Genomic DNA, 9,597 nt, shown 5'->3' with positions numbered 1-9,597 from the left:
GGCTGCTCCCCAGCACCCAGCAGGGCCCTCCCCTCCAACCCCGGCCCTCCCCTCCAACCCGCCCCTGGGATCGGGGAGTGGACGAGGTCGTGGAGGCAGGATTGGGTCCGAGCCGCCCCTTCACCGCACCGCGGCTTTGTTCGAGGGGCCAGGCTCTGCAGGCGCCCTGAAGCCTGGCGTGCTCTTTAGGGCGATTGTCCATGGGCGATCCTGCTTCCTACGCCCGTAGATCATGTTCCTGAGACATCCTCTGCGTGCCGGGCAGACAGACATTCTGCAAGGCCTAGACACCCTATTTTCCCTTCTCCAATTAAACTGTAATTCGCTGGAGGCAGGGGTGATTATCGTAGCGCACTTTCAGCCCGCTGCTTAGAGCATTGCATTACAGCGGGCGTCGCAGCCAGCATTGAGGGATGGGTGCATGCCTGCATTCCAATGGGGGGGGGGGGGTGTAATATTTGGATTTGTTTGCAAACGCTAAGGTGCAGAGTCGCTTTCTGAGCTCCTTTCTTGTGTCAAATCCAAATAACAGAAGAGCTTGGGATTTAAAAGAAGGCATTGGCTAAGGCGGGGAAGGAGACCGGAGAACTTGAGGAAGGATAGGGATCTGTGAAGGCTTTGGTGGGCTTGGAGTGAAAGAAGGAGAAATTTGAAGCATCTGCCTTGTGCGGGTCATACATAAAGAAAGAGATAAGAAAAGACGACTTTTACAGGCTTTCTTGTGCGACATGAATGTAGCTACCTTTCACATTCTCTTCAAAACAGTGTAGGACAGACTTGAACCTGGGTGACTAGGCAAGTGCCGGTACATTTGGAAGGGATTGGAGGTGTGTGTTGGCGGGGTGGAGGCCCAGGGTCTGAAGGGAAACGGAGGAAAAAGGATCGGAGAAGTAAGAAAAGGAAGAACACAACCAATAAACTTCATATTTTACAATTTAATGTGGTAGCATCCTTTGGCCAATGACAAGATAACAGAAACTAGGTTGTAATAGCGATCACTTGTCGAGTAAAGGTGGATTTCAGAATGTAAGAGCTGTGATGTATGTCATGGATTAACCGGGTGGACACACTACTGGTTTGCCCTGAACAGTCCTTGTTCACGTCTGTTGTCTCTGAACCGTGGTATGTGCTCTTGAACTGGAAAATAACCATGTGACCACCAAATTTACAAACTGTGAAAAAGAGCCACAGCTTGTTCTACATAATGAACTCTACTAGTGTCACCATTAGTGAGAAGATTTTTAACATCAGCACAGTATTTGTTGCTGTTTTATAAAGGAGATTTTTCCCGGGCTGGGTGTCATAATTCCCAAATTGCGCAGCCAGGTGCCATGGGATACTGCAGTGCTGCATATTAGTAGGTACATTTTTGAGGGAAACACGGTGATATTGGACATCTGTGGGATGCTGCACAACCTACTAGGTAGCTCATAGTTTCAGCCATCGATAACGCTACATTTCTTTCAGGGACATTATCTCTTCGAGAAGCTAGGTTTTCAGCCGTTGTGATAAAAAGCAATTGCCCATGAAAATAAATGTGTAAAGGAACTAAGAGTGGCGATGTCTAGTCTGCTTCCACGGCTGGAGAAATTGTGCACTACCTACAGGGTGCACGCATCCCATTGGTAAATCATGATGAGTGTTTATAAATAAAAGAAAAATAGAACTTTTCTTTCCATTTATGTGTATAATTTTTTCCAAACAGTTATAAAATTGTTGGACATAAATGCTTGAGTTGTTTGAGCCTGAGAACTTAATAAAAGGAACTGTTTGTGCCCTGGCCAATGTGGCTCAGTAGGTTGGAGGTTGCGGGTTCGATCCCCGGTCAAGGCATGTACCGATGGATGTGGATGTATCTCCCTTTCCCTCTTTTTAAAATCAATAAGCATGCCCTGGAGTGAGGATTTTAAAATTTTTTAAATAAACATTAAAGGAACTGTTTGGTATTTCTTTTGGCCTGAGGCACTGGAAAAGATTATTGAGACACTAAGCATTAGGAACAGAGAAAGTTTGAAAACCTCTAGCTTAGTGCCTTGGTGTTGATAGTAAGAATGAAGATTATTGCTGAGCTTGGGAGGAAATCTGGCTTTGCTCAGCAAGACTGCAGAGGCAAGAAGAGCCATGAGAACCTCCACAGAGACCATGTGCCAAGGGCTCCAGGAAAGTGAAAACCTGCACATACGTCACAGTAAGGGACAGATGAGAAAGAAGTTGGCATTCGAATGAGAAGGACGTTGACGAAGACTCCATGTTGAAAAGCAGTTTGACATAGGCAGCAAATTAGCCCATGGATTTCAGCCAACTCCAGTCTAATTACTTAGGATGACTATGAAAACTAATTATGAGAAGACCTGAGACTAAAACCACTAAAGAGCATATGTTGTATATAGTTATAACATCTAATACATTTTTGAGTTGCTGTCAACTGATAATTTGTCCTTAACTTTGCCTCCAGGATCCCACAGCACACAAAAATAGCACTTACTTTGATTTGCCTCTGATTTTAATCAGTATTTCTCAAGTGTTTAAACAAATATGGGAATATATAAAAATGCATAGAAGCCAGTTTAAAGGGAATCCCAGTGGCCAATTTTAGAACAATCTGAGCAACAAAATAAATAAGGCAAGAAATAGATTATTTACCCATTGAATAAAACAAATATCTATGAGCACAATAACAGAGGGAGCACAATAACACTGAGAATTCTGGTTTACGGGTGAATGACTTACACCTACTGTTAAGTGTGAAGGGTGTGGTGGCATTGGAAATCATCATTTTCCAAGCATCATAGTAAAGACTGTTTCAGTCAAGAATCATCAATGGATGCAAAGTCTGAGGGGAAAGTTATATGATGAGCAGGATCATTGCATGGTCTCAAAGTGTTTCTCCACATGCTTAATAGTTGCATGGGAAAATAGAACCTATACAGTGGAGAAACTGGATAATGCCTTGATCTGGTCATCGAGATCAACATCAGCAATGAAGGACATTCAGATATCATGTGCCACCTAATGTGATTACCTGGAAAGGACACAACTTTGTCACTTATGCAATGGTCCAGCCAGGGATGCATAACCTGAATTTAATCTGGAGGCAGCACAAACAATCCAAAATAAGGTCATTTTGGTAAATGACTGGCTTGTATTACTAACGCTGTTAAATTCATAAAAGCAAAGAGCTGAGAAAAGCAAAGAACTGTTTCATATCAAAAGAGGCTAAAAAGACATAATCACTAAATGCAATATGTGATCCTGGACTGGTTCCCATTGCAGGGAGGGGTAGATGCCTTAAAGAATATTATTGGGGCAATTGAAGAAATTGGAATATGAGCTGTAGATTACATAAAAGTTTCATGTAAGTGTCAAATTTCCTAAAACTGGCAACCATCGTTAGGTAAGAAAATATTCTTGTTTTTAGGAAATACATACTGAAGTATTCAGGAACAGAGAGATATCATATCTGCCATGTACTCTCCAGTGGTTCAGAAAAAGAAAATAGTATGCTTATAAATACACACACAGAAAAAGAAAAGAAGGGAATATGAAAAAGTAAATGGAGGGAAATATTACAAGTTACTGAATCTGGATAAAAGAAAGATGGAACTTCTTTGTACCATTTTGTAATTTTTATAAAAATTGGAAAGTCAGAATTAAAAAAAAACACTTAACTTCTGGAGCCAGACAATTTCAGTTTATTTTTTTTTAAATATATTTTATTAATTTTTTACAGAGAGGAAGGGAGAGGGATAGAGAGTTAGAAACATCGATCAGTTGCCTCACACCCCCTGGGGATGTGCTTGCAACCAAGGTACATGCCCTTGACTGGAATCGAACCTGGGACTCTTCAGTCCGCAGGCCGACGCTCTATCCACTGAGCCAAGCCAGTTAGGGTGACAATTTCAGTTTAAATCAAAGTAATGCTAGAGACAGAAAAGAACTTAGGGTTTATTTAGTCTGACCCACAACTTTTACATACCAGGAAACTGAGGCCCAGAGATGCTATAAACAACTTGATTACGGTTATTGTCTTGCTTGAGATTGGCTTGGGCTGCCATAGCAAACCACCACAAACATTTGGGGGAGAGGAGGACAGTGCTTAACGAACAGAAATTTGTTTTCTCACAGTTCGGAGTCTGGGAAGTCCAAGATCAGGGCGCCTGCCAATTAGGTTCCTTGTGAGAGATCTTTTCCTGACTTGCAAGTGGCTATCTTCTCACTGTGTGCCCACAGGGACCTTTCCCTGATGCATGTGCATGGAGAGAGAGATTCCAACCCTATCCTTATGAGCTCCTTAACCTTAATTACCTGCTAAAGGCCCTGTCTCCAAATGCAATCACTTTGGGGGTTAGGGCTTTGACATATGAATTTGGGGGAGGAGGTGTCACGATTCCATCCATAGTAGTTTCACAATTAGTTTAGTGCAGAACTGACTGCTGACCTATAGAACATATTCTTTAGTTTGCACCAAATGCTCCTAATATGTATTTTTTTAAAGAAAGACCTTATTTCAATTAAAAAGTGGCTTGAGAGTCTAAATCCTCAACTGGAATCTGGTATTGAGGGCTCAGCTTTTATATGGGCACGTCTACACATTTGAAATTCTCTGTGTACAAAAAAATAATACCTTTGCTTGATGGATATAAAGTGATTTCTTCAAAGTTATATATTAATGTTGTAACTTCGGGAGAGAAGTATAAAAAAGTTAATAGATTGCAAAATCATCAGTGTACTGAATTGATCCAAAAGAAGTTCATTTATTTAAAGCCATTAAACCACAAGTCAATAAAGACCTTATTGTTTTTTGTTTTTGTTGAATCACATACGTCGATATAAAGCCTGTAGGTATACCTACCAGGCCAGAAACAATTAAGTAAATTATACTCAAGAACAACCTACTGAGTTTTTCATATGTCCTAATCCAATCCTCCCACATCCATCAAGCAAACGCCTAACTAATCATGTGGACCCTGCACAATGGCCTAAAGGCCCAAAAACTTGGATTCCAGAGCTTGAGTTTCAGCAGCTTGCACACTCTTTAAATACTTGTCAACTTAATTGCTTGTCTCTCTTTTTTAATGAAGTGGGCCAGCCTCCCAACTGCATCCCTGCCCAACTCCTTACCCCACCCCTGTCTAGCAATGAAAGGATAAGGCCTGATTATTCACCCAAAGAAATAAGACAAAATAAATGTAATGCAGGAGCTTCCTAAACCCTTGATAATTTTTTTAAATGCCAGAAACAAGAAATAATTAGTCTCTTTTTTTTTCCCCAGTGAAGATGCGCAAGGTAGTGTTAAATGACCAGAGGCTCAGAAAAGGAGGCCAGGACAGAGAGGCAGGCACCTGTGCTATTTGGCCCTGAGTCCCCTCCAACCTCCCAGGAACCTCATATTCTTGACTGTCACTGCTTTCATCCACTTCTCTAGTCCTGTTCTCTTATACCCTTACCACACCTTCATGTCTCACCATTGGCCAATTCCTGATCCACGTCACACTTACCCAGGAGTCTTCACAACAGTCAGCTCTTCTCTACCATTCTTCCCTGACTTCCTAGCACACACCGGACAGAGTTTTCCTGGAGGACGTTAGTAAATGGGTGGGAAGGGGTGAGAGAAAAGAGTAGAGCTTTGCTGCTTCCTGTGGTCAGGAAATGACCACCAGCTTTCTTATGTATGAAAATGGCATTATAACTATGTAGGAGAATACTATGGATTTTAGGCTATCTATGCTAAAGTGTTTGGTGTTGAATTGTCATGGTGTCTACAGTTTACTTTAAAATTTCTCAAACATAAACACACACACACACACACACACACTCATACAAATACAATTAATACAGCAAAACGTTAACAATTGTTCAATCTAGGTGTAGAAATGTATCTTTTAATTTTTTATAATGACATTTGAGAAAAGATAAATATGAGCCTTATGTTACAGATCCAAGGAATTTCTGAATTGTAATACTATTTTTCACTACATAGTGAAAAACTTTGTTTCTTATGGATGGGTTTTTAGGTGTCAGAATGTAAGTAGGAATATATTTTGTGAGAATAGAGAGGTTCTTCACCAAATCCACAATCAGTCCAAATAGCCCATGTGTCCATCTGTTGCTGAAGTTTGTCCTGTATGTACCAGGACCATATTTTTGGAATCACTAAATCAGGACATGAGGGCTGACGGATTTTTTTCCCTGACTTCTGTTCTTACTCACATGAAAGGCTTACAAAGGTATAACATCAAAATATGCATAAGTATGATTTTTTGCTTAATATATCATGAAGCACCTTTACTGAAAAATAACACAATTAAATGAAATGATACTGTTTCAAGGTCTGGGACACAATTTCCATACCTTGTAGTCAACTCCAATGTGATTTACAGAAAAATCTTTCTTTAACTTTACAAGGTCAACTTAATCTATCACGACATATGTTCAGGATAAAAATGTCTTCCTTTGTCTTTTATTCTTAACTTTTCATTTCCTTCTTGAATCAGGCTTTCAGTTTTGACCTTCACAATTACTAAGGAAAATCAGATTGCAGTAATTAGAATATTGCAGAAACACCATATAAAGCTATGGCTTGATTAGTCCATTAACTTAAGCAACCACACTTTTAACTCCTGAGAATTTTAAACTGATTTAATGTTAGCTGTGTGGTACACTATTTTTTTTTTTTATGATAGCTGAAATATTTGCAGAGTAAGTCAGAGGTAGCATACTTCTTTAGAATGTTATGAGGTCAAAGGAAAGCCTGCAGAGTAGATGAATCTTAGGGAAATGAGTGTTTTCTAAATATTAACACATGGAATTTGCACTTGAAATGTAACATCCAAATAAGCTATAATGTACATTTTACTATGGAGGCTTTTTCTGAGCAAAGAAAAATTGCCTTGTATTTTCACCTAAGTTTATTCGATTAAAAAATGTGAAGGGCAGAACTGCAGAACCATTCATCAAAGTTTTTAAATTTGCTAGAAATAGAAAGATGTTTCTCAAGGGCTTATTTGGCCTAGTTCATGTGATATTTCTCATCTCTGTAATTTTTATGCAGCATTTTAACCTGAAAATGTGCTCTCCCTCCTCTCTTACCCGTTTCGCTGTTTCTCACCACTATCTTCATTAAGTGTTCCAAGTCAAGTCAGTATTAAGGGATTAAGCAAAGAACAGAACTGTTATTAGAAAAGACTTTTTATTGCAAAATTTTCCAGCAGTTTAAAGCCAAGAGAGGGAAACTGTGAATTAAAATTGCTTTTTTGCTTCTCAAAACTGACCTAATTAAGTCATAATGATAAAAGGGGGCTTCCTACTTTCTGGGCTTTTTTTATTGAATTACATTGGTTAATAAAATTATATAGATTTCAGGTGTACAATTCTATAATACATCATCTGTATATTGTATTGTGTTCACCACCCCATTTCTCATTCCATCACCATTAAGTCCCCTTCCCCTACTTTACTCTCTCCTGCCTTCTCCCCACCCCCATCTCCTTTCCCAATGTAGGATAGAAAGATTACATTGGTAAAACAGGGTATTTTCCACCATTGGGTAAAGCTTGTCTAAGAGTGTGTCAATTAAAGCATGGTGAGTTTAGCTATAAACACAATATTAGAAACACTGACTATTAAAGCTAAGCAAAGATCAAAGAACAATTATTCCAAGAAGTTTCCACAAAGAAGCACCAAAGTGAGGATTAAAGATCAGTCCTTCTAAACAACAAAACATAAGTGAAATCAGTAGCAAGCATAAGACTTGTGAAACTGGTTTACCTCTTTCTTAAAAGTGTGAGGTTCAAGGAAGAAAGTATGTTTTATGTGGTCAGTGGTGTGTGAAGAAGCGTGGGGTTCTGCCTGGGGTGGGGTGGAAAAGCAGATGTGTTTGTGTGGAAAGAAGGGCAGAGAGAAACAGAGATAGACAAAAAGACAGTGACAAATAATCTGCTCCTTTAAAACCCCACAAGCGAATAGAGATGCTGAGTATCTGGGTCCTGGGATACAGAGATGATGACACTCCCAGGAGCAACAAGCCTAGTGGGGCACACAAACCTATAAACAGATGAATCTCCGAGTAAAATCTGATGGTAATATAGAGGGCAGAATGTCAACAGCTGCAGGTGAGGCCAACTTTGGTGAGTAGGTGACATTGGGGTTGGGTTTTGAAGATTGACCAGGAGTTATTCAGACAAAGAAGAAGAAGGTGCCTTTCTGAATGGACAGATAGCTGTGCAGAGGAACAGGGCCTTCAAAGGGCATGGAAGAGCCCAGCATCCTGAGGAGGCCAGGGTGCCTATGTGTGAGGGCAGCTGAGGATGGAGCTGGAAGGAAGCAAGGAGCCTGGGTATGGTAACCCTTTAGAGTTTGAAGCATTAGGCAAAAGGGAACCAAAATGTATTTTCTATGTCAGGGAGTGGTTTGATGTATAGAAATACAAGTCTGGGTGGGCTAGAAAAGGTCAATCGGGGGAAAAGGGGGACATATGTAATACTTTCCACAATAAAAGATTAAAAATTAAAAAAATAAATACAAGTCTGGGGAAGTATAAAGGAAAGGTCTGAGTGGAGAGGGTCTGGGGGCAGGGAAACCAGCTGGAGGGTGTCACAGTTAAGTACTAAGGCAGTGGCAGTGACACCAGAATTCAGAGACGGTTAAGGAGGAATTGCAGGATTTATAATTAAACATGGGCAGGGAAAGAAAGAAGAGTCAAGGATGGCCTCAAAGCTACTGGCTTTGGAAAGGGTGAAAAGTTGCTCTGAGTGTAGAATACAGGAACAAAATGTAGGTGCTAGGAAAACAAAAGGTGAGCATCACGGTCCTCAGGAGGATGAGGGTTGAGGATATCCAGAGAAAGCACGTGAGTGAGGAGGTTGAGAAAGGAATGCTGGGAACATCATCACATGGGACAATGATTCTTAACAAGGGAGGCGGCACCGAGGAAAGGAAGGAAGGTCCCCCGAACTGTATCTTGGCTCTCTGGCTGGCTCTGCTTGGCTGCTCTGCTTGGGGACAAGGTGGGTTTTGGTGACAGGGCATACTTTTTAGGAAAGGCAGGCTTGTGGAATTCTCCTTTTCCATCTGCATTGCCTGGTAACTATGTTTGCACCTTTACTGTGGAGATAAGGTGGCAGATGGTTCATTACTGCCACCCTAGAAAGGTGTTCCTGTCAAACCTTGATCCATTGTGCGGGCAGGCCAGTGGCTTTAACACTGGCAGTTAGAAGGAGATAAAATCAGCTATCTCTGTGTTTCTGAGTAGAGAGTGGAGGGGTGGTGACACTGAGGTCAGCCTATCTGGCATTCCTTCTGGCCGTGTGGTCTTAACTTGGCTTTCTGGTCACCTGTGTTTTCTATTCCCTGCCCCAAATTACTATGCTACCTCATAACCACTACTTTGTATTACCTAGATGCTCTCCTCTCCTACACTCCAGTAAATGGACTCTAGAAATTTTGCCTGTGTTGCCAAAAGGAACAGATGTTTTTTGTCTTTACCTTAACTAAACTTCAGCTGGCCACCTACTTGTTACTGAATGTCTATCCCTTTGGCTTCTGTGGTATTATTTCCTCCTGTTGTCTGCTGCTCCTTTTTTTTTTTTTTTTTTTTTA

The sequence above is a fragment of the Myotis brandtii genome, unplaced genomic scaffold (genome assembly GCF_000412655.1).
Source record: "Myotis brandtii unplaced genomic scaffold, ASM41265v1 scaffold71, whole genome shotgun sequence".
Lineage (NCBI taxonomy): Eukaryota > Metazoa > Chordata > Mammalia > Chiroptera > Vespertilionidae > Myotis > Myotis brandtii.
The sequence above is the reverse complement of the archived record's forward strand: the minus strand, read 5'-3'. Positions refer to the sequence as shown.